The sequence below is a fragment of the Aquarana catesbeiana genome, linkage group LG04, assembly GCF_042186555.1.
Source record: "Aquarana catesbeiana isolate 2022-GZ linkage group LG04, ASM4218655v1, whole genome shotgun sequence".
In the NCBI taxonomy this organism is placed as follows: Eukaryota; Metazoa; Chordata; class Amphibia; order Anura; family Ranidae; genus Aquarana; species Aquarana catesbeiana.
The window spans coordinates 610,715,505-610,738,739 of NC_133327.1; the positions used below are offsets into that span (position 1 = coordinate 610,715,505).

At 43.7% G+C, this 23,235-nt stretch overlaps 1 protein-coding gene across 3 annotated transcripts in view; it reads left to right on the top strand.

Annotated features, from left to right (window-relative positions):
* The first annotated feature begins 19,267 nt into the window (after positions 1-19,267).
* The window catches only part of TASP1 (taspase 1), a 354,361-nt gene continuing 350,393 nt past the window's right edge, over positions 19,268-23,235 (top strand). For 2 of the 3 annotated variants that reach the window (XM_073628255.1, XM_073628257.1), the window contains exon 1: positions 19,268-19,420. The gene's annotated coding sequence lies outside the window, so the exon portion shown is untranslated. The remainder of the gene's footprint in view (positions 19,421-23,235) is intronic. The other variant, XM_073628256.1, reaches the window with a different exon arrangement.

Here is a 23,235-nt window from a genome sequence, read left to right on the forward strand (position 1 = left end):
CACTTGTAGAATAAGCTTGGAGCCTTGGTTGCTTATGGGGATCGTGAAACCTCTATAACCTGAACTAAGAAACTTTTGCCGTATTCTTATTGTATAGATAGGTTGTGTTTCTGCATGCTTGTGTAGGTTGTGTTTCTGCATGCTTGTTGTATGTATGCATATCTTAAACAAAAAAAAAAACAAAAAAATGATTGGGCTGATATACAGACTAAAGTGCAAGCTTCTGGCAGGACCAATTGTGATAAACGTGAAACAGAAAAAAATGTTGTCGTGCTAAAAATAAATAATGAATAAACAAGTGTCCTTGAAGTACAGTGGAACTTCGGATTGCGAGTAACGCGGTTAACGAGCGTTTCGCAATACGAGCACTGTATTTTTAAAAATCGTAACTCAGTTTGCTAGTGTTGTCTCACAAAACGAGCACGATTCAGGCCAAAGTGGTGTGCAGTACCGCTTTTGGCCTGAGGTGGGGGAGCGCCGGAGCCGAGCAGAGCCGAACATCAAGTTCGGAAATGCACGGAAAGGCCCGAGTACAGCACGGCTGACCTTGGCAAATCTCGGGTAGGAAGTCTTTCCGAGGTTTGCCGAGGTCAGCCGAAGTGTCCTCGGGCCTTTTTGGCCGTTTCCGAGGCTCTCCGGCGCACTCCCGCCTCTGGCCGCATGTGGTATTGCATCCTGATTGAAGTCAATGCGGAACAAATTATTTTCGTTTCCATTGACTTTAATGGGAAAACTCGCTTTGATATGCAAGTACTTTGGATTACGAGCATACTCCGGGAATGGATTATGCTTGTAATCCGAGGTTCCACTGTATGAACAACTAGTGCTGTTCTAAATAGTGCAGATGAATTCCTTGACATTCAGTAACAGCGAGTATAATTGATGTGCGTTTTGATCACCCAAGTACACCTCCACTGATATTGATAAAAAATGCCTCCTTACCAGAGGTCTAGACTCCAAATTATAAGAGTCTAGACAGGCATGATATGCAAGCATAGGAGATCCAATCAGCTTCCTCTATTATACTGCAGGTGGTGGTACTGTCATGGCTGATGGTAAAGTTTACTCCATAGTAGGGCTCATGAAGGAAAGATAAAACAAACACATAATGTAAAACTGCTTATTAAAAAAATCAGTGCTGAACACTTACAGAAATCCGGTTTAAAACGAGCATTAACCACTTCAACCCCAGAAGATTTTACCCCATTCCTGACCAGAGCACTTTTTACAATTTGGCTTTAACTGACAATTGCGCGATCATGCAATGCTGTACCCAAAGGAAATTTGCGTCCTTTTTGCCCACAAAAAGAGCTTTCTTTTGGTGGTATTTGAGCATCTCTGGTTTCTATTTTCTGCTATATAAGCTAAAAATGATATTTTCTACTTTTTATTATAAAAAAATACAATAAACTCATACATTTAGGCCAAAAAGCATTCAGTCACATGTCTCGGGTAAAAAAAAAATTCAATAAGCGAATATTTATTGGTTTGCGCAAAAGTTATAGCGTCTACAAACTAGGGTACATTTTCTGGAATTTACGCAGCTTTTAGTTTATGTCTGCCTATCTCATTTCTTGAGGTGCTAAAACGTCAGGGCACCCCCCCCAAATGACCCCATTTTGGAAAGTAGACATCCCAAGCAATTTGCTGAGAGGCTTGTTGAGAACATTGAATATTTTATTTTTTGTCATAAGTGATTGAAAAATTACAATAAAAAAAAAAAAAAACCACAAAGTTGTCACTGAAATGATATATTGCTCAAACATGCCATGGGCATATGTGAAATTACACCCCAACATACATTCTGCTGCTTCTCCTGAGTACGGGGATGCAATGTGTGGGACTTTTTGGCAGTCTAGACGTGTACAGGACCCTGAAAACCAAGCACCGCCTTCAGGCTTTCTAAGGGCTTCAATTTTTGATTTCACTCCTCACTACCTATCACAGTTTCGGAGGCCATGAAATGCCCAGATAGCATGAAACCCACCCAAATGACCCCATTTTGAAAAGTAGACACCCCAAGCTATTTGCTGAGAGGCATGTTGAGACCATGGAATATTTTATATTTTGCCACAAGTTTCGGGAAAATGACAATATTTTTTTTTTTTCCCACAAAGTTGTCACTAAATGATATATTGCTCAAACATGTCATGGGCATATGTGAAATTACACCCCAAAATACATTCTACTGCTTCTCCTCAGTACAGGGATACCACATGTGTGGGACTTTTTGGCAGTCTAGCCACATACAGGACCTTGAAAACCAATCACCACCTTCAGGCTTTCTAAGGGCGTAAATTTTTGATTTCACTCCTTACTACCTATCGCAGTTTCGGAGGCCATGAAATGCCCAGATAGCACAAACCCCCCCCCCCCCCCAAATGACCCCATTTTGGAAAGTAGACACCCCAAGCTATTTGCTGAGAGGCATGTTGAGTATTTTGCAGATCTCGCTTTTTGTCACAAAGTTTTGAAAATTGAAAAAAGAAAAAAAAAATTCCTTTTCTTTCTTCATTTTCAAAAACAAATGAGAGCTGCAAATGCAAAATACTCACCATGCTTCTTAGCAAATACCTTATGTCTCTACTTTCCAAAATTGGGTCATGGGGGGGTGGGTTGTGCCATCTTGACATTTCAGGGCCTCTGAAACTGTGATAGGTAGTGAGGAGTGAAATCAAGAATTTATGCCCTTAGAAAGCCTTGGTTTTCGAGGTCGAGGTTTTCGGTGTGATAAGATGCTTTCCCAATTTCCCAGTGGCGCTGTTTATATCAGGCGAAACTGAAGTCATGAAATTTTCGTAGCTTCCGGTTTCATAGGTCATAGTGTAGAGCTGCACGATTCTGGCTAAAATGAGAATCACAATTTTTTTGCTTAGAAGATAGATCACGATTCTCTCACGATTCTTGCGGCGTAATATCATCTTTTAAAACAAAAAAATTGGGCTAACTTTACTGTTTCAGTTTTTTTTTATTCATTGAAGTATATTTTTTCCAAAAAAAATAGCATTTGAAAGACCGCTGGGGTTCCAAGTAATTTTCTAGCAAAAAATCTTGATTTTAATTTAAGAAAGAAGTGTCAGAAAAAGATTTAGAGTTTAAGTGGTTAAACTTCTTGCATTTACACTTGTTGAAAACTTGGCAGACTGCCCAGATTATTTATTTACACAGAAGTTCTATCCCTTTGATCTAAGAAGGAAGCTTAGGTACAATGTTTCAAGTTATAAACTTGGCTGACTGCCCAGATGCTTTCTTTTGACAGCTGAGTGAGTAGATAATCTCTGCACTTGTTTATATGAAAGAATCGGCAAACTCAGCAGCAGAGATTGTCAGAGGGGGTGAATCGAGATCACGATTTTTTAACGATTAATTGTGCAGCTCTACCATAGAGATGATTGGAGCCATTCTGGTCTTCGATCAGCTCTATGGTCAGCTGGCGGAACCACCGGCTGAATTCTCAGGTTCCCCAGTGGGACAGGAGAGCCGAGAATACCATGGAAGATGGCGGGAGGGGGGGTGGACGTTCCCTCCCACTGCCTGTAAAAGCAGTCTAGCGGCTAATTAGCCACTAGGATTGCTTTTACATGAAAGCTGACCGCTGGCTGAAAAGAATGATGCCAAGATGATACCTAAACCTGCAGGCATCATTCTGGTATAGCCACTCAAAGTCCAGAAACATACCAGTACGTTGCTGGTCCTTGTTGGGCATATATCGTAATGTTCTTTTTTTTCAAGCGATTGATTGGTGGGTATGCCCACCATTAGAATACCGACCTGCATCCACCCACTTCTAATGATGGGCATACATACACCGTTTTTCTTTAACTGTGTTGGTGAAATCACCTCCTACAGAGCTGGAGTCGCTGATTTACGTATCATGGGAGCAAACGCTGTTGCTGTCAAGATGCATAAATCAGTGCTGCAGCTGAATGGTGTACCTGAAAAACAATGGTAACAATAAAACATTAACTCAAAAAAACAACAACAATCTGTGCCAAAAAAAGTAAAAAACATATGCCGAAGCATGGGGGAAATTTTAGAGGCAAATTGCCCCCTCGCGTACCTAGTAGACGAGCCCGAACTGCAGAGGAAGGCCTCTCTTACGCCTTCCACTTGAGGCCCCTGGTAGAGTGAACAGGAGGCACAGGAGTATGGAGTTGCACAAGTGCCTGGCAGGATCAACAGCAAGAGGATAGTCCGGAAGTCCAGGTGGCACTGTGCAGGGAGGTCAGAAGGCTGAAACTGGAACAGACTGAAACAGCAGACTGGAACTGGAATAGCAGACTGGAACTGGAGCAGCAGACTGGAACAGGAACAGCAGGTTGGAACTGGAACAGCAGACTGGAACTGGAACAGCAGACTGGAACTGGAACAGCAGACTGGAACTGGAACAGCAGACTGCGGGGAGCTTCCCACTGGACGGGAATTTAGGTGGGTCAGACAAACCAGGTCATACACAGACAGGAGTATCAGAGCAAGGTAGAGGCAGAGGCAGGGTCACTGGAACAAGCCAGGTCGGTATCAGGCGGGCAGCAGAAGGACCAGAGGAGCAGGCAGAAGCAACGTCAAGACAGGCCAGGGTCAGATGCAGGCAGATAGCTGGGATAGTCCGAGGCAAGTCGGGAAATATACAGGAACAGGTTCAGATATCAATGAATACACGAGAACGTAATAGAACAGACAGCAAAGTTCCTGTGTGTCAGTCTGGTTTAAATAGCCCGCCTGGCATTAGTGGGCGCGTGGGTGCATGCACGTGCATGCTTGCGCATGCGCATTGGCACCCGCGATCGTGCACCAGCAAGTCTAGATCGCCTGTTACTGGCAGGATCTTTCTGAAACCATCCCTGCCCCCATGCTTCGGCATAGATGCTCTTTTTTTTAACTCTGGTGGTAAAATCACCTCCTACAGCGCTGGAATCGCTAATTTACGTATTGTGAGAGCAAACACTGTTGCTGTCAAGATAAATGAATCAGTGCTGCAGCTGAATGGCATACCTAAAAAGAAAATAATGGTTAATAATAAATCACAGTAAACAGTAAAGTATAAAAGAATTACATACTTGAAAAGCAAACATGATAAAACATAGTAACAATAAAACATTGCATTTAAAATATACAGTAAAAAGAGCAGAACAATAGAGAGAGAACAATAGAGAGAGAATAAAGAGAGAACAATAAAACGACAACTATTTTTGGCTTTTTTATTTTTTATACATTTTGTTTTTTTCTAAAATTTTTTTTTTTTACACTTTTATTTCTAACTGTAACGGTTCCAGGTTCGGGTCTCTCAAAATGCGATGGCATCTTTGGAGATCCTGTGAAAGTGTACCCTAGACTGTGCCCTGCTGTACCCTATGCTAATACTCCACTAGTGTGCTGTAGCGTTCAAAACATTCACTGATGCAAAGACCAGGTTGGCCAGGACAGGAGGGACAATAATAGCGGGTGTCACGCCTATATCCGCGCTTGCTACAGACACGACATCTTCTTTGGGGTGATCGTTGGGTAGGGGTAACAGGGAGGACATACGGAAAATGCCTCTCATGCAGCTGGATCACTGCATTTGGATTGGGAAGTTGGGCCACAGCACCGTCTGGAAACAAGGGCTGTGATGATCTCTTCCTGGAATTTAAGGAAAGATCCAGTTCGTCCTAACGCTTTGTATAGCACATAAGCGTTCAGCGGAGCCAATTGAAATAAGTATACAGACACTTTTTTGTACCAGCGCCTGGCTTTACGGGCAATTAAGTACGTTGAGGTCCACCCCTCCCATATTAAGGTTGTATTCATGGACACAGAGGGGTTTCTCCACAACACCAGTCGCCGTTGGAATTTGGACTGCCGTATCTGCGTGAAGTCTTGCCAGCGCTCCCTGTGTAGTCTGGGCAGTTCTCGGGCTCCACGTGACTATCTTTTCCCTTGTAAACCATAAAACTATATGTATAGCCTGTTGCCCTGTCACAGAGCTTATACATCTTGACCCCATATCTTGCACGCTTGCTGGGAAGATACTGTTTGAAAGACAAGTGGCCAGAAAATTTAATCAGGGACTCATCAACGCAGACAACTTGATCGGGATTAAACAAGGCTGCAAGCTGTGGGTTGAAGTGGTTTACGAGGGGCCGAATTTTGTGGAGCCGATCGTATTCAGGGTCACCCCGAGGACGACAGAGTTCATTGTCATTAAAATGCATGAAGCGCAAGATCTGCTCGTCTCTAGCCCTGGTCATGGATGCAGAGAAAATGGGCATATGGTAAATTGGGTCAGTGGACCAATATGACCACAACTCATTTTTTTAAAGTATGCCCATGAGAAGGGATAGGCCCTGGAAGGTCTTAAATTCCGGAAACCGTAATAGGTTTACAATCTCTTGCAAGGGACCAGCATACAAATTGCTTTGGTCCACAATAGATCTATAAAGATATTCCGTGAAAAACAGCAAATAAAAATCAAGTGACGTCAAACCAACTCTTTCCACCTGAATTCCGGGTTGGCAAGTGAATGGGGGAAGTACGGGTCCTGCAGAAGTAGTGGGCTCCCAATTAGAATTGGCATATTCTGCAGGCAGGGCACTATGGGCTTGACGGGCCTGTGTTTGTCTTCTTGGTGGCTGCGGGACACTACTTGTGCTTGCCACCGCACCACTTGAACTGCACTTATGGGACTCGCCACGTCACAACGTGATACTGCAGTGCTGGATGTACAACCAGGGTGTACTAGGCTGCTGGTGCTTGCCAGTTCACCAGAAGGACTAGTACTGACTCCCTGCTCCATACGAGAGCCCTGCGGTTCTTGCACCTCAACAACAGAAGAAGAACGGGGTCGGGTACGTCTAACCTTAGCAGGGACCACTACTCTGTCATCAGAGCTATCTGTCAGAGTGCCGCTGCTGTCTACTGGATCGTATTCTGAACCTGAATCTGGCAGATGGGTGAGTTCCTCTTCACTCTCATCTGTCATGCTCAGAAACGTATAGACCTCTTCGCTAGTGTACCTGCGATTGTACATTGTGGCCTCTAAATTTACTGGTACAACTAGTGCAACTCACAGGCAAAAAGCGCACCTGATTGTCAAAGCCTGCTTCTATCGCTACCAAAAAAACTGTTAGCGTTCGCAGGGATCAGGACTGAACCTGCGAATGCTGCTGTTATGTGTGTTGTGTTTTGTAAGTGACAGTGATTGATTGATACTGCACTTGGGTGGGCTGGGCGGAGGAGCTAAACGCAGGTACTAGCAGGTTTCTGGGCTGATCCCGCTAATGCTGCATTTTTGGAAACCCCATACTACTGGGGACGCTAGTATAGATCTGATCAGACCTAAGATATTGATCCATTCAGACTCTATACTACTAAAGGAGGTGTATGGTGCGTGCGTGGGTGTTAGCGCTACTGGCACTAATCTGACGCTGCCTGGGGCTGACGCAGACCCTAACTGATGCTAAAACGTAACTGATGTCACCCGCCGAGTGATCAGGGGGTTAAACCTTTATTAGATCATATACGGCAGGTACCCTGACTCTATAAAAAAACAACTAACTAGCGTCATTCGTGACACTAATTAGGCGATCAGAAATTAGATCTACTAGTGACACTAGTGACAGGGGGTGAAAGGGTTAACCGGGGGTTAAACCTTTATTTAGGGGGCCTACCTGAGCCTACTACTAACTGCCCTAACGCTGATTAGTGTTACAAGTGACACCAATGCAGTGATCAGGAAAAATCTGAAAACTGCAATTGGTGACACAGTGACAGGGAGTAAAGGGGTTAACTGGGGGGCGATGGGGGGGGGGTTAAAATTTGTGCCTACATGTACTGTGTCAGTGTACATCACTTCCCCTGCCTGTGTTTACACTTACAGGCAGGGGAAGCATATCATTGGTCAGAGCCGATTAACAGGTCCAGGCCAGAAAACCTGGACCTGAAGACTGATCGGTTCTGCACAGCTGGGGGCGTGCTCGGGCCCGAGTGATGTACGGGTACGTGGTTTTTCGCACCCGTGCCATTCTGCCAACGTATATTGGCGTGAGCCAGTCGGGAACCGGTTAATAGATCTAAGACATCCTAGAAGTCGATTTACCAGTATACAGGATTGGCATGTGTGGTACCTCATGGACATGGACTCCAACTGACGTGTTTTGTTAGAATTAACGTCTTCTGGGGCATCAAAGTAAGACTGGAGCCTTGGTTGCTTATGGGGATCGTGAATCCGCTATAACCTGAATTAAGTAACTTTTGGCGTATTCCTATTATATATATAGGTTGTGTTTATGCATACTTGCGTAGGTTGTGTTTCTGCATGCTTGTTGTAGGTATGTATGTTTATCTTTCATTATCTGTCATGTATTGTATTCCTATAATTGTAATAGTTTGCATGTACAGCATTTACTTTAGTATAAGCACACTACAGAGGTTTTATTGATTCCTTTGGTTTACCGCAAAGAACCTTCAAAGATGTAAAGCAAAACAGGTACATGTCTCCAGGTCTGAGCAGACCCAGTATGGTCTTGCTACTAGCAAGGAAGCTAAATAACTTTCTTGTTGGATTTTAGATTGTGATTGTTACCCCTGCAAGGAAACCTTTTGTTTGGTTGTGTTTTCTGTAAGGCTGATGAATAAATGAGGGCAGGAAGCCTTTAAACATACTTTGGCGTCTGGATAACCTCTCTGCAAGCTCTCCTCTTAAAGCTCTTAAAGCTGTCTTGGTAACCACAGCTTCAATTAATTCAGTATCACATAGTGGGTCCAGGGACATGGGCTCCCGCAGTGACCGAGTTTATGGAGAGTCCAACTGATCTCTCGAGTCTTAAGGGGTTAACACTAAGTGATACAAGTAATCCCTTTTAGACGCTAATATTGCAGGTGCTTACTATGAGAAAATACCTTTCTGCTGCTTTTATAATTACTGACAACATTTTAACATTTTTTTTCTACTGGATTATGCATGCATTCCAGTTGTGCAAAAAAATAAAGGTAAAAAGGTCCTAAAGGGACCAGGGTAACTAGTTTTAGGAAAAAAGATAAAACTTTTCCCATCTGAGAATTTTAACCCCTAAACACCACCCCAAAGGAGTAACACATAAATAATAAATTGTATCAGAATAAATTGCATCAGAAAAATTATTGCAAGCGCAAATTAGAGATGTCCATGATGAAAATTAGATCAGTTTCAGATTCATTTGTTACGTTACTCATTTTGTTTCATCATATTCGTTATGTTAGAACGATTTGTTTTCAGAATTAGTTTAGTATATTTGGATTCAGTTAAAGCAGAGTTCCACCCAAAAGTGGAACTTTCGCTTTAAGTACTTGTGACACCCTGACATGCCACATTTGGCATGTCATTTTTTGGGGGGGAGCGGGTACCTAGTTTTTACAAGTACCCAGCTCCCACTTCCTCTCTTGGCTCCACGACGCATAGTGGAAGTTCACCTCTCCCCCCTCCCTCCCTGCAATCTTCTGGGACACGTCACAGGTCCCAGAAAATTGCCCGGCCTTTTATAATGCGCAGCACGGCTCGCGCATGCACAGCCGGGTGCCCACACTTGCAATGTCGGCGCCACAAAGAGGAGGGGGAGAGAAGCGAGGCTTCAGGGGGCCGCATCGCTGGACCGTGGGACGGGTGCGTGTCTGTTTATTAAAAGTCAGCAGCTATACTTTTTATTCTATCCTAATCTATTTTATTTTTTTCTATTCTATTCTCAATTCTATTCCTTTCTATTCTATTCAAATTGATTTGAATTTCAGAAGATGGCTATATTCGTTCTATTTTATTCTATCTAATGCTATTATTTTCTATTCTGTTTTATTCTATTGGATTCTGTTTTATTGTATTCTGTTTAATTCTTATATTTTCTATTTTATCTTATTCTATTTTGTTTTATTCTATTCTTCTACTCTATCCCATTCTATTCTAGAAAGCAGCCTAAGTAGGAATCATCATCTTATTTCACTTTTATACCTTACTGTACTTACTACAATATGTTTCCATTTCGAATTCAAATTTATTTTCAAATTCGGATAATTCGTTATTTCATGTTGTTATAATTTATTTTGGATTTGTTGAACTGTGTTACTATTGTCATCCAGAAACCCGGACACATTCGAATCTCTGAATAATGAAAATTTTATCCAAATTTTGATGTGTAACAAAACAAATCGCTTATGTCTAATGAAAATATCCTACCGTGGTTCTTTACTACAGTGCACATCACAGTGTATTTTTGTAGAACAAAGTTATCAGAAGCAACTCTGTACAGTGTCTTTATTTTATACACTTTGCATTCCCTGCCACAGTCTTTATGCAATCTTTCAATAAACACCCTTTATGCACCATGCATCACCCTCATCTACTCGGGTGGACCTTAATTATAATCTTGGAAGTAAGGTCATAGCTTGCAAATTGCAAGTAAGGTCGAAACAGATTTATCAGAGGAGGTCCTCTCCACTCCAAATTCTATCCAGTGCATTGTTACTGAATCAAACACAGAGCCGCACATATTTATTTGGGTTGAATATGTATTTATTAAATTTCAGTGAAAATATGGTACAATAGAGGAGCAAGAGCAGGGGATAGTAAACAACGACTCCCCAGTAACAAATGTGTATAACAATACAATTGTGTAGAAATTTACATACAATACATACATATGCAAAAGTCATGAAAAGGTGTAACCAGATTCCCGGGACCAAAAGCAGACATCGTGCAGGAAAAAACGAACAATCAATAATTAACATTGGGTCCACCAGGGGCCTATCAAGGGGCCGAGGAGTAGGATGACAAAATAAAATGAAGAGAATAAGGCCCCTTTCACACTGGGGCGGTGGGGGCGTCGGCGGTACAACAGCGCTATTTTTAGCGCTGCTGTACCGTCGTTCTTGCAGCGGTATTCGGCCGCTAGCGGTGCGGTTTTACCCCCTGCTGGCGGCCGAAAAAGGGTTAAAATCCCTCGTACAGCGCGGCTATAGCCGCGGTATTGCCGCGGTATGGCCGCGCTGTCCCATTGATTTCAATGGGCAGGAGCGGTGAAGGAGCGGTGTATACACCGCTCCTTCCCCGCTCCAAAAAAAACGGTTTGCAGGACTTTTTTCACCGCCCTGCCTGCGCACCGCTTCAGTGTGAAAGCCCTCGGGCTTTCACACTGAACAAACAGCGGAGGCTGTTTAGGGGCGGTTTTCAGGCGGTATTTTTAGCGCAATACCGCCTGAAAACCGCTCCAGTGTGAAAGGGGTCTAAGAGAGAGGGCTACAAATGGAAAATAAGGAAAGGAAGAAAAGGTAAAGCGGGTACAGCATGCAGCGATGGACCTTTCATCTTCCTGCGACAGCGGGGATCGGCGGAGCGATCCCCGCTGAGCAAGCGGGTGTTCACGGGGCGGATCATGACTGATCTGCCCCGTGTGAAAGAGCCCTAAGGGGAACCGGACTGCCAATCAATAATTTATCAAGATTACCTATGTTTAATTCTTATGCTGCTAACATTAGTAAATAGATAGGAAGGCATATTAGGATTTTTTAAACTTTTTAACATTTCTTCAGTTGCTTCCTGGTGTCTGGCCTAGGCCAAAATTATGTCATACATCCCAGGAGTCTTCATGGGTATTTATTTCTTTCATCTGGAGGAGCAGACGAGGGGAACGTCCTGCAAGCCTGAATTAAGGGCAGAAAGATTCAAAGTGATTTCTCAACAAAATGAGGCATGAAGACATGGATGGATGATGGATGGTGAATTCGCTCTGAATATTAAAATTAATTAAATAGTGTTTTCAGTTTGTGCTGCTCAGATCCAGTTAAGCTAATCATAGTGGCAGTTTCGGATCAAAGGGTCCAAAATTCATTGCTCTGTATTTGTCCAGTTTTGATGACAATGAAAATCGCCTCAAAGCCAATCAACATATACTGACTGTTTCTTAATGCAGGAAGTGCTTTTACAAGTCCTTTGTAGTAGCACAATACCGCTAATCAGATCTCGCCTTCTCATGATGTCTGCTCACACCAATCCTTGGCACTAGCTATAGGAACAGTTCTATTTTGCTGTATTACATTACAAGCTACTACATCCACAACCAGCTTATTTGCTGATCTTTCAGAATTTGTGTTCCTGCTAGAGCGCCATGGATGGGTTGCCAGGAATTTATACAAAGTCATAAATGACTCTCAAAGTTCCTTGGGTGTAAAGTGTTATGGCGGTGAAATGTTACACCATAATATTTATAAAGGCAAGTACCCCAGAAAAGAGAGTTTAAACATGTTGCCATAAAATAAAAGAACTGTTTAAAAGGGAACAATGCCCATGAAAATATCGAAGGTTTAAGAGGTTAGTAACCTTTTAAAAATTAAAAGCTTTTCAAAGTGTTTTCCTATCCACAAAATATATTGCTACACCAAGTCCTTGGTTCTGCGACATTTGAGGTATATTAATTTTTATTTATGACAAAGTCTCTTTTTAAAATGCTTATACTCTCTAAAGAGGAGCTACTGACCTATTCCAAAAACAGTGCAGGAGTCAAAGTGTTACTTGGCATAACCTATTGCAACCAATCATAACTCACTTGGCCGAAGTCAGACAAACAAGAAAACCCAGTCACAATGAATTGACTTTCCAAAGGGGTGATGTGGACTTGATGGGATTAGGCACAGATGACACCATAGCAGGTATGGGTAAAATGTACAAACTTCATGCAGCTTTTGTTGCTTGTTGGAAATGAAAGCAGATCTCCAGTCTGCAGCAATCTATATTGTTGTTCTTTTCTTTCTGCATGCAGTGCAGCTTTGTTCCCTTATTTTAAAGCTGAAGTTTAGGTTTACATAGTTACATTGGTCCTGCTTGCTCCAATATAAGTATGCATGTTGCCATACCTGTGGGATCCCTCTAGAAGCTGGGAAATGTTGTGGTAGGCATCAATAATACAGTGATCACCACTAGCTTCTGGTCCCCATGCTGAGTGGTTGCTCTGCCCTACTGAACACCTACTGAACACAGGCGGTTGCTTGCTCAGCACCATGGCATTCAGAGAACACTTGGCATTTTCTCAATTTTTGCAAAGTGTTCTTTGCTTGGATGAGGTGGGGATTATGACATCAGCATCCGCTCCTTTCAATCTTGTCCAATCAGAGAATGCTTTCCCCTCTTAGATAAAGCTATGTATCATGATGTCCATTAAATGTCAATCATTGTTGAGTGAAATGATGGAATGTGATGGTTCTACCTGACACCCACAAGCCAGGTGGAACCATCACTTCAGTAATGCCCACTCAAAAGTGATTGACATTTAGCAGACATCATGTCTACTTAAAATGGTTCTAAAGGCAGAAGGGTTTTAATCGTGAAGCATTCTATTCATTCAGATAAAAAACGTTCAGTGTGCAGCAGTCCCCTCCTCACCCCCCCCCCCCCAATACTTACTTGAGCCCCAACGTGATCCAGCGATGTTGCACGAGAACCTCGGCTGCCCGGGACTCTCCCTCTTGGTCAACTAGGAACACAGTGCAATACACCTACATTGCACAGTATTGCAATACACTTAAGCACAGTTGAAAAGGGTCAAACCCATGGCACATGTTTAACAGCAGAAAACATTTTAAAGCGGCTTTCCTGCCGATTTTTTTTTTTTTTAAAGTCAGCAGCTGCAAATACTGCAGCTGGCGTAGATACCCGCGGGTGGCTCGGGTATCTATGCCCGGAAGCGGGAGAAAATTACCTGTATTCGATAGGTATCTGCTCCCCCCTCCCTCCTGAAAGGTGCCAAATGTGACACCGGAGAGGGGGAGGAACTGGAAAAGCAGAAGTTCCATTTTTGGGGGGAAAACCACTTTAACACACATAACCTTTAGGAGCACCTGCTTACATGTACTGTATGTTAGTTTTTTTAACCCCACACCTCTCCTTTAATCCATTCCATTGCAGTTTAAAGCTGCGATTGCAGTTTGAACGATAAAAACAAAACAAAAAAAAAAACTGGCAGATCCCCACATCAACACAAACTATGTTTGATGCAGGGAATTCTCCCACTGTTCTATTGTTCACACTAGCCGAAGCTCTGAAAAGTGATCCGCATTGACCTCCTGAATGCTGCCTTCTGCCTGTTATTTTTTTTCCGAACAGAAGTTTATACTGGGGCTAATGTGCTGTATCTGCTAGGCAAGCATTTGGCTCGTGGTTTTAGCATGGTCCTATTAACTTTAATAGGTGGATTTGACAGGCACAGGTCAACTTGGCATGTTGCGTTAGATTTGCAGCAGCTGCAATGCTTTGTATTGCAGTGGCAAATCGAACGCAACAATGCAGAATGTTTACAGCCTCCTCCGGTTGTTTCTGCCCTTCAGGTTGGCGGCAAAATCCCGGCTTGATTTCACTTTGACTTTATGACTTCACTAGTTTCTAACTGATTTTGGGTCAGTATGACAGCAGAATACCATTGTCATAGGAGGTCAGCACTGGCAGATCACAGGTTTGTCTAATCTCAGGTTTGTTTTAATCTTGAAACTGAGAACCTTGGCACAAATATGTATCTTTATTGAACTGTGAACTGCTGCATTTCTTTGCACTGTTGCTTGCAATGAGATTCTTTTTAGTTCAATCTGATTTTAGTAGAAACATTACAGTCTCTTATATGCAAATTCAAGTTCAAATAATCAAAAATCAAAGAAGTACAGGTGGTTACAATGAGATTCTTTTTATTTAATTACATCAACAGAAAATCAACTCGCAATACTGCTAACATCGCAGTCATAAAAAACAAACATTTGTTTTTACAAATGGATTTCATTATAACAAAATCATTGAATGAAAAAATGTGACTTTTATGCAGCAAAACACAGATATTCACCCTAATCCTCTACAGCAAAGTTCCTATTGTAAAATGGCAGATGAACTGATTTTGTAACTGAGGGAAACATCTCAAATATCAGAAAAAGATGGGCCCAGCCACCAATGGGTAAGTATAAGATCCAAATCCATAAATCAGGGTAATCACATTCACTTTCTTTAGGGAGATCTCTTAACTGTCCAGCAATTCAAAGACTATATAAATCTTCAAGAGAACTAGAGCAGGCCTTCAGAGAGTTCCGTCATGTTTCGTAAGTATATCAGGCTGTGCACATTGCGTGGATTTAATCAGTCAGGTAATTGCTTGCATTAAAGATAATTATAATAATTCTATACAGTCATAATATAATATTATACATGCCAATGTATTCTAAAATGTACATATCAAAGAGATAATAGAGAGGTTTGGGTTTGTTCTGATTTTAAAGTGGTACTCTACCCAACAGTAAAAACTTCAGGACTTGGCCAGAGAAGGCACTTTGCACAGTAATACATGATGGGATGCCCGCACTCTGTTTTGACTATATACACGCATTGTCACATGTAGAAGTCACATTAATCTGATCCATAGGTCCCAGGTATAAGCAGAGGTTAGTACCACTTTTAGGGAAACCTCTCCCCTGGGTGGATGTGGTAGGCTCAAGAAGAACCTGGGGCAGAGGGTTATGGGAAAAGGCTACCCCTGGTATACTACCATGTAAATTTGTTGTTTTAGAAAGTGGACTCTTTGGGGTAGGCCCGGTACAGGCTCTGCTGGAGAACCCACCTATGGGAAGCTACAGTGAAGACAGTGGTTGGACTTACAATGTGCAGAGTTATTAATGTTGGGACTAAAGTGGTATAGGTAAAGGGTGTGTAGCACCCTCTAGTGTGCTAGGGAATTAGTGTACAGATTTTTTTCCAGAGTAGGTAAATTTTCAGGCTTGGCTGGCATCCAAGCCTAGGTGTATTTTTGATCTGGGCTGGGAGTGGCTCATGGTAGTGCTGTGTGACTCACAGTTGGTGTCACCAGGACCTCCCACTTCTTTCCAGAAAGTTCTGGAAAGAGAGGTGGAGAGGGAAGGTGAAGCCACCTGGGGTATTCTAGGGAGCCCTGACCAATCTCCAACTTGGATTGGCAGGGGGCAGGCCTACTTAAATACCCAGGGGCAGCCCAGCTGGGGAGGAGTTGATCTGGTAGAAGATGGAGATTGACTGCTAGGCTGTCGGGGCCTTTGAGGGAACTCTCCAGTCTGTGTGTGTGTGTGGGGGGGTGACCTTGGGCTTGGGCACGGACCCTATTAAAACTCATGGAGGTGTCCTGGCCAGGATGCACAGGAGGAGCAAGAGAGGACAGAGCACAAATGCAATGCAAAGGAAGCCAATGCAGCCTTCAGAACAGTCATCCACACTAGACCATTGAAGTGAAGTGTTTGGACAAAAAGCATGCTAATATGAGGAGAAAAGAAAAGTGAACAGGAATCCCAAATCCAAGATAGTGGTGCTGGACAGCCACAGACCTAAGAAGAATCAGCTGCCAGGAAAACAACACTGGACTTCTTGAGCTGGTAGATTTCAGTATTTAACATAATATATGCTATATTAACATAACATAATATAACAGTATTTGTAGCTGCTGACTTTTAAAAGAGAAGTTTAGAGTTAAAAAAAAAACTAACAGACATTCATGCTCACCTAGGTGGATGCAGCATCGATCTGATGCTGAATCTGTCCCCCATCGCCTCAAAGACTGAGAACTGAGCGATCAAAGATTGCTGATCGCTCAGTTCTCAGTCTTAGTGAGCAAAGAACCACTGACTGTCAGTCACTGGCTCTTTGTTCTGCCTTTCCAGCAATCCACAGTCTGGACCAGCTGAGTGACATCAGGAGACAGTGTACTTTAGCCCGCTATCGTATGGGTCACAGCAGTGCAAAAAAAGTGCTGATCGCCAGGAGAAAAGCTTTGGCCCTACTTCTTCTTCTTTGCCTTCCTGTAACTTCCTGTCCTGAGGTGGCAACACTCACTGAGTAGGTATCACTGAGTAGGTATCTATGCAGTATTCTCACACTAGGATGTGCAGTCCTGAGTTGCGCTACAAGCTGACACACTGGTGCACAGTAATTCTGCACACTCCCCTCAACTGCTATGCGTTAAACTGACCTCTTGATGTGCTTTTTATTTCCAAACTTCTTTGTAATTTGTTAAATTCAAACAAGCCACTTTCGGTGCCTTTTTCAGTTTGTGCACCAATGTCATGTCATGGCCACAGATCCACATCTGACTTGCCATGGCCAGCTTATCATAGAGAATTGATATAAGTGAAAAAGTGGTTCTGAAGCTGTGGCTGTGTTAACCACTTGCTTACTGGGCACTTAAACCCCCTTCCTGCCCAGGCCAATTTTCAGCCTTCAGCGCTGTCGCACTTTGAATGACATTTGCAGTGCTGTACCCATATGAATTTTTTATCACACAAATAGAGCTATCTTTTGGAGGTATTTAATCACCACTGGGGTTTTTATTTTTTAATAAACAAACAAGAACAGACCGCAAATTTTGAAAAAAAAAAAGTTTTCGTAGTGTGTTGCAAACAGGTAATTTTTCTCCTTCATTGATGTGCACTGATGAGGCTGCATTGATGGGCACTGATAGGCAGCACTGATAGGGACTGATAAGGCGGCACTGGTGGGCACTGATGAGACTGAACTGATAGGTGGCACTGATAGGTGGAACTGGTGGCAATTGATAGGTGGCACTGGTAGTCTCCCCATAAAAGCCTCTGGTAATCAGTTGTGGGAAGCAGCGGGTGGGTAGATGCCTCAGCCTCTCTGCAGCAGCAGTACAGCATCTGTAATCTGAGTGGTGCTATGCTGCCTTGGGTGTCTTCAGTCTCACATCCCTGCTGTCACGTGGATACAAAATGATCTGCTCTCTTTCTCTCCTCTGTGCCAAGAGGAACTGGGGAGTTTAATAAAAATCCGGCACCCGGCTCAGCCTCTCAGCGAGCCACTGAGAACCTAAGCCAGCTGCTCCCCACCCCTCCACAGCCCAGTGCTCCAGTGAGTGTGGAGGTGGGGGGCAGAGCAGAGAGCAGTGACTGACAGTCACTAGCTCTCAGTTCGTGGAGCTCCGAGAACCGAGAGATCAGCGGTGTCAGCGTTAGGGCCATTTCGCCTGGGCTTTCTGATCAGGTCCACCTGTCAGTTTTTCAGGCAGACCTGATCGGACGATCCATTCACCCCTATGGAGCGGCAGGTGTCAGCGGTGACATGTCCGCTGACACCTGCTGCTATCCGATCCTGTCTGCAAAATCCAGACAGGTGGTGACCCTATTTTCCATCCGTCTGACGGATCGGATGAAAATGGACAGGCGATCTGTTTTCATCTGATCTCCGCATAGAGGTCAGCGGGACTCTGACAGGTCCGTCTCTGCACAGTGAGTGGAGATGGACCGATCACCGGCTTCAGTGCAAGGGCCATCGGTCCCGAAGAGGAAGAGGCAGAGCCTCATCTGTGCCCACCAATACCGCCTTCCAGTGCCCACACAGTGCCACGAATCAGTGCCTACCAGTGCATAAGTGCCAGCAATCAGTGCCACCTATCAATGCCCACCAGTGGTGCCAATCAGTGCCTCATCAGTGCCACCCAGCAGTGCTGCCTATCAGTGTCACCTACCAATGCTGATCAGCGCCCATCACTGCCACCCATGAGTGCCCATCAGTACCACCTATCAATGCCCTTCAGTGCCACCTCTCAGTGCCCACCAGTGCCACCTCATCAGTGCCACCTATTAGTGCCCATCAGTGCTGCCTTATTAGTGCCCATCAGTGCAGCCTATCGGTGACCATCAGTGCCACCTATTAGTGCCCTTCAGTGCCATCTATCAATGCCCTTCAGTGCCACCTCTCAGTGCCCACCAGTGCCACCTATTAGTGTCCTTCAGTGCCACCTCTCAGTGCCCACCAGTGCCACCTCATTAGTGCCCATCAATGCAGCCTATCAGTGCAGCCTCATCAGCATACATCAATAAAGGAGAAAAATTACCCGTTTGCAAAATTTATTAACAAAATATAAAACAGATTTGTGTTTTTTTTTTAATTTCGGTCTTTTTTTAACAAAAGATTAAAAACCCAGAGGTGATCAAAATACCACCAAAAGAAAACTCTATTTGTGGGGAAAAAAATGATAAAAATGTCATTAGGGTACAGTGTTGTATGACCGCGCAATTGTCATTCAAAGTGCGACAGTGCTGAAAGCTGGTCTGGGCAGGAGGGGGGTTTAGGTGTCCAGTAAGCAAATGGTTAAAGGGATAAGGTGGGAACTCTAGCGCTGCAAGGCGCGCAATTCTGTAGCTTGAAATGCCTGGTTGTAATGTGACCTCCCAGCCTGAACCTGTCCATAGATAGAATGCATACATTCATTCTGAAGTAATAACAGACTAGTACATCCCCCTCATGTCCCAGAGCGCCCCTTCCCCTCACAGCGCTGACAAGTCATGTGACCAGACACGTACAAGAGAGCAGCGCGCATGCGCAGAGGAGAAGCCGGCTCCGGGGCTGCTGCTTGGATGCGTGAAGGGCCTGTTGGGGCCCCGGCGGGTACAGACAGAGCGCCGGTCACCCGTGAGTGCACCATCCCCCACCCCTTTCCTCCCCACAGCTGTACCCGCACCGAACTCTATATGTGACAGGCGGAGAGCATGGACGGGTCACCTACCGGTGGGGGGAGGGGACACCACTGCACCGGGGCTCACCTGAGGCGCCTCATTGTGTGCAGAGTGTGTCCTGTGTGTGTCTGTGGTGGGCGGAGCCGTGTGGTGGGCGGGAATAGTGCTGTATGAGGAGGAGTGTCCCCACTCCACAGTCCTCCTGTATTGTGTATGTGGGGTCAGTGCCTAGGGCTGCGCTCACATTGGAGACAAGACATGCGTTGCGTTTTGTTTTTGGACGCGTTTTGGCGTACAGCGCCGTAGGGCACACCCTTTATTTGGATAGGCTCCCCTACAAGAGTTATTCTGCTATCGGTGCCCATACTAAGCTCTCACACTGGTACTCGTCCCATACCTGAAACCAATATCCTTGCCGTGCGATTTGATACCATACACAACGAATGAGCTCGAAGCGCACTGCAAAAAGTATGGCATGTGGTTTGAACAGGAGCCTATAGGCAGAGAAAGCTGAAGCGCTACCCCCTCCCCCCCCCCCCCCCCCCCAAAAAAAAAGTAAGACCGGCTTTTCTTTTTTCTTGATAAATTACCACAAAGGTGTAGGAAACGCAAAATTTTAGTGATAAAACAATTTTAGGGCAAACCAAATTCAATAAACTAGTCACGTTTTTAGTTAAAATATAAAAGACAAGGTTGCACCGAGTAAATAGATACCCAACATGTCTAACCTTACATTTTGAGTGCGCCCGTGAAATGGCGACATACTTCAGTATCCTATATTTTCTATGGGCGATGCTTCAAAAGCCCCCTATAGGTCACCAGTTTAGTGTTACGGAGGAGGTCTTGTGCTAGAATTATTGCTCTCACTCCGGTGTGCGATTATATGACATGTATCACAATCAACATTTTCACTTGTAGGTGCCCGTAAGGCATGCCAGAATTTTCTTTAAAAACTAATTTCAGCGATCCCGAGACTATTTGTGTGTCGTCTCCGCCTCCTGCGGCACGGGCCCCGCCCTCATGGAACTTACAAGAGACCGTTTTGTGTGGATCCCCCAAAAAAGCAGATGAGGAGGGGAGCGAGCAGGCACTTGTAGTATATCATAATAAACTTACTATTTTTACGTTAAGTTCAAAAACAGGGAGCATATTTAAGCTATTGAGGATATTGCCACAGTGAACAGCCAATAATTAAATATTTAAATCATTGGTTGTCTTTTAATGTATAAAAAGATTTGATCGTATATTTATATTCCTTGGCAACAATAGAGATCTAATATAAGTGCCATTGTGAATTAAAGTGTGATAATAAAAAAGTAATTGAGAATTAAATGGCATGTGACAAAAATGTGAATATGATAAATAAATCACAAAGTAAAATAGTGCAATGTAGTTTGCTATATTATGAAGGATAAATGAGACTTTAAATTAATTAAACTAAACTCTCAAGAAAAAATAAAAATAGTGCAAAAAACGAATGATGAAAATAATAAATAAGTTCTAACAATACCTTAGGTGATGTGAAAATTCATTATGACACGCAGTTAAAGTTGTAAAGTAACAATGCAGATGGTGGAACATTAAAAGCTTTCAAACATCCTACTTGCTGACCGTATAACCTATAGCCCTGCTGCACCAGATCATGTACCTAGTACGTCATCTGGCACCTCCGGGTAGGGGGCGAACACGAGCCACCGGCGACCCGGCCATGCTGTGATTAAACATATCATACGTTGATCAGCAATAGATCACCGCAAGCACCCGCTGATGTCGGGAAAACATAGAACAGGGCTCTCCCTATGTAAACAAGGCAGAGCCCTGTCCTGCCAGCGAGAAGCGTTAGATTTCTTTTTCCCCTCAAAGCAGGTAATAAAATCCATCACTTTCCTTAGTGAAAGCACCTCACACACAGGGAATAAAATCTATCACTTTCCTTAGTGAAAGCACCTCACACACAGGTGTCCGTTTATGAAGCAGTGATCAGCGGTGATCCCGAGGATCACCGCTGATCACAGTCCATAAACAGTTTATGAAACAGTGATAATCGGGGGAGAACATGTTTGAACTTGTTCTCCCGCCGATTATCTCTACACACGGAGAATCCTCATTGAATGACACAGTAACGGCCAGTTTATGAAGCGGTGATCTCAGTGCTTCACTGGCGATCTGTGTCAGAATTCACACTCCCAGGTTCACCATCTCAGAGGTGGTGAATCGGGGAGTGAAGAGGAAATCTGGGGGGATCTGAGGGGGAAGGAGGAAGATTTTTACCTTCCTTATGCCTCGTTCAGACCCCCCAACACTGTAAGCATGTCCCCCTGTCATATTTATGTGTATACATATTTATACATATATACATATAATGTGTATATGTATATATATATCATGTGTGTGTGTATACATGTATATATAATGTGTGTGTGTGTATACATATGTGTATAATGTAGGGGGACACATTATTTTATTAACATTAATCCACGCCGTTGAGCGGTGATAATTTATCACTGCTTGATAAACTGACATCTGGTGCTGTAATCTCGTAAAGTCTCACGAGATTCCAGTATCAGGGGACGTTCTCCACTATTTGAAGCATTTGTAGATCACTTCACTCCTCCAAAGGTGAAGCGATCTACACCGCTTCATAAACTGGCACACAGAGGAGAAGATTCTTCACTGTGAATGCCGGAGAACGAAGCAGTGAATAGATTTCACTGCTTCATAAACGGACACCACAGTACACAAACACTATCTGTCTTCTCTCCTCTGACAGCACAGGGATTTGTGTGTTTACACACACAAATCCTCGTGCTGGCTCTCGTGCCCGCCGCCCACACGCATCGGGTCCCTCGCTGTGCAGCGGGCGTGTGCCTCCGGAGGCGCTCATGCACCCTCTGGTGGCTCTCCTGAGCAAAGCTGCGTATATATGGGATTTCATCCAGAAGAGCCATTCTGCCACAGTATATCTGCGTGAGCCGGTCGGGAACCAGTTAAGATACATTAATCATTTAGTTTATTCTGCATGAAATGGAGCTTAGTTATGTAGCATGAGGCTGTATATTCTGCAATATTTACATTTTTGGTAAACTCATTCAATGAATCCAAGCTCTGCAAGCTGAGATAAAATGCACTGCATTGATGCATTCACACAATTTCACAGTAACCATAAGTTCTGGAATATTCCTTCATCCCATTGTTTTGAAAATCTATGTACACTACAAACTGTATGATTGAATCAGTTCTGATGTTGCTGTTTTACTAACCTGACAAAAACTAGTAAGGATATATTCATCGCTGACTAACAAATGGACAAATCGAAAGAATAAATGCAAGCAAACACTAAGGTAAATTCAACCAGACCTCAAATACATAAAGAGCAAACAGTGCTGCGCAAATATAAATGCCCTTGAAACAACAGATGGAACAGATGAAGTGAGGAGATGAGACCACCAGTGGACATTCAAGACGACAGGGGATAAATCTAAAGTGATTGTGATCCCTTCACCACACATGGATGGCCCCTCACCTGAAACATTCGACCTGAAACAGGTCATGCAGCATATACACCATACACTGGGTAAACCGATCCTAGTGGTAATAGCCCCGTTTTCATCATTCAGCACTCATCGGGTTAAAGGAATGTCGTATATGCAAATATAAATAACAAATATAGTGCTCTCTGCATATAATTTATTGAATAAAAGATGGGTAAAAAGATACACTTACAAAGACCGACACTCAGATCCGAGTGCCGGCTGAACAACGTGTGATCGT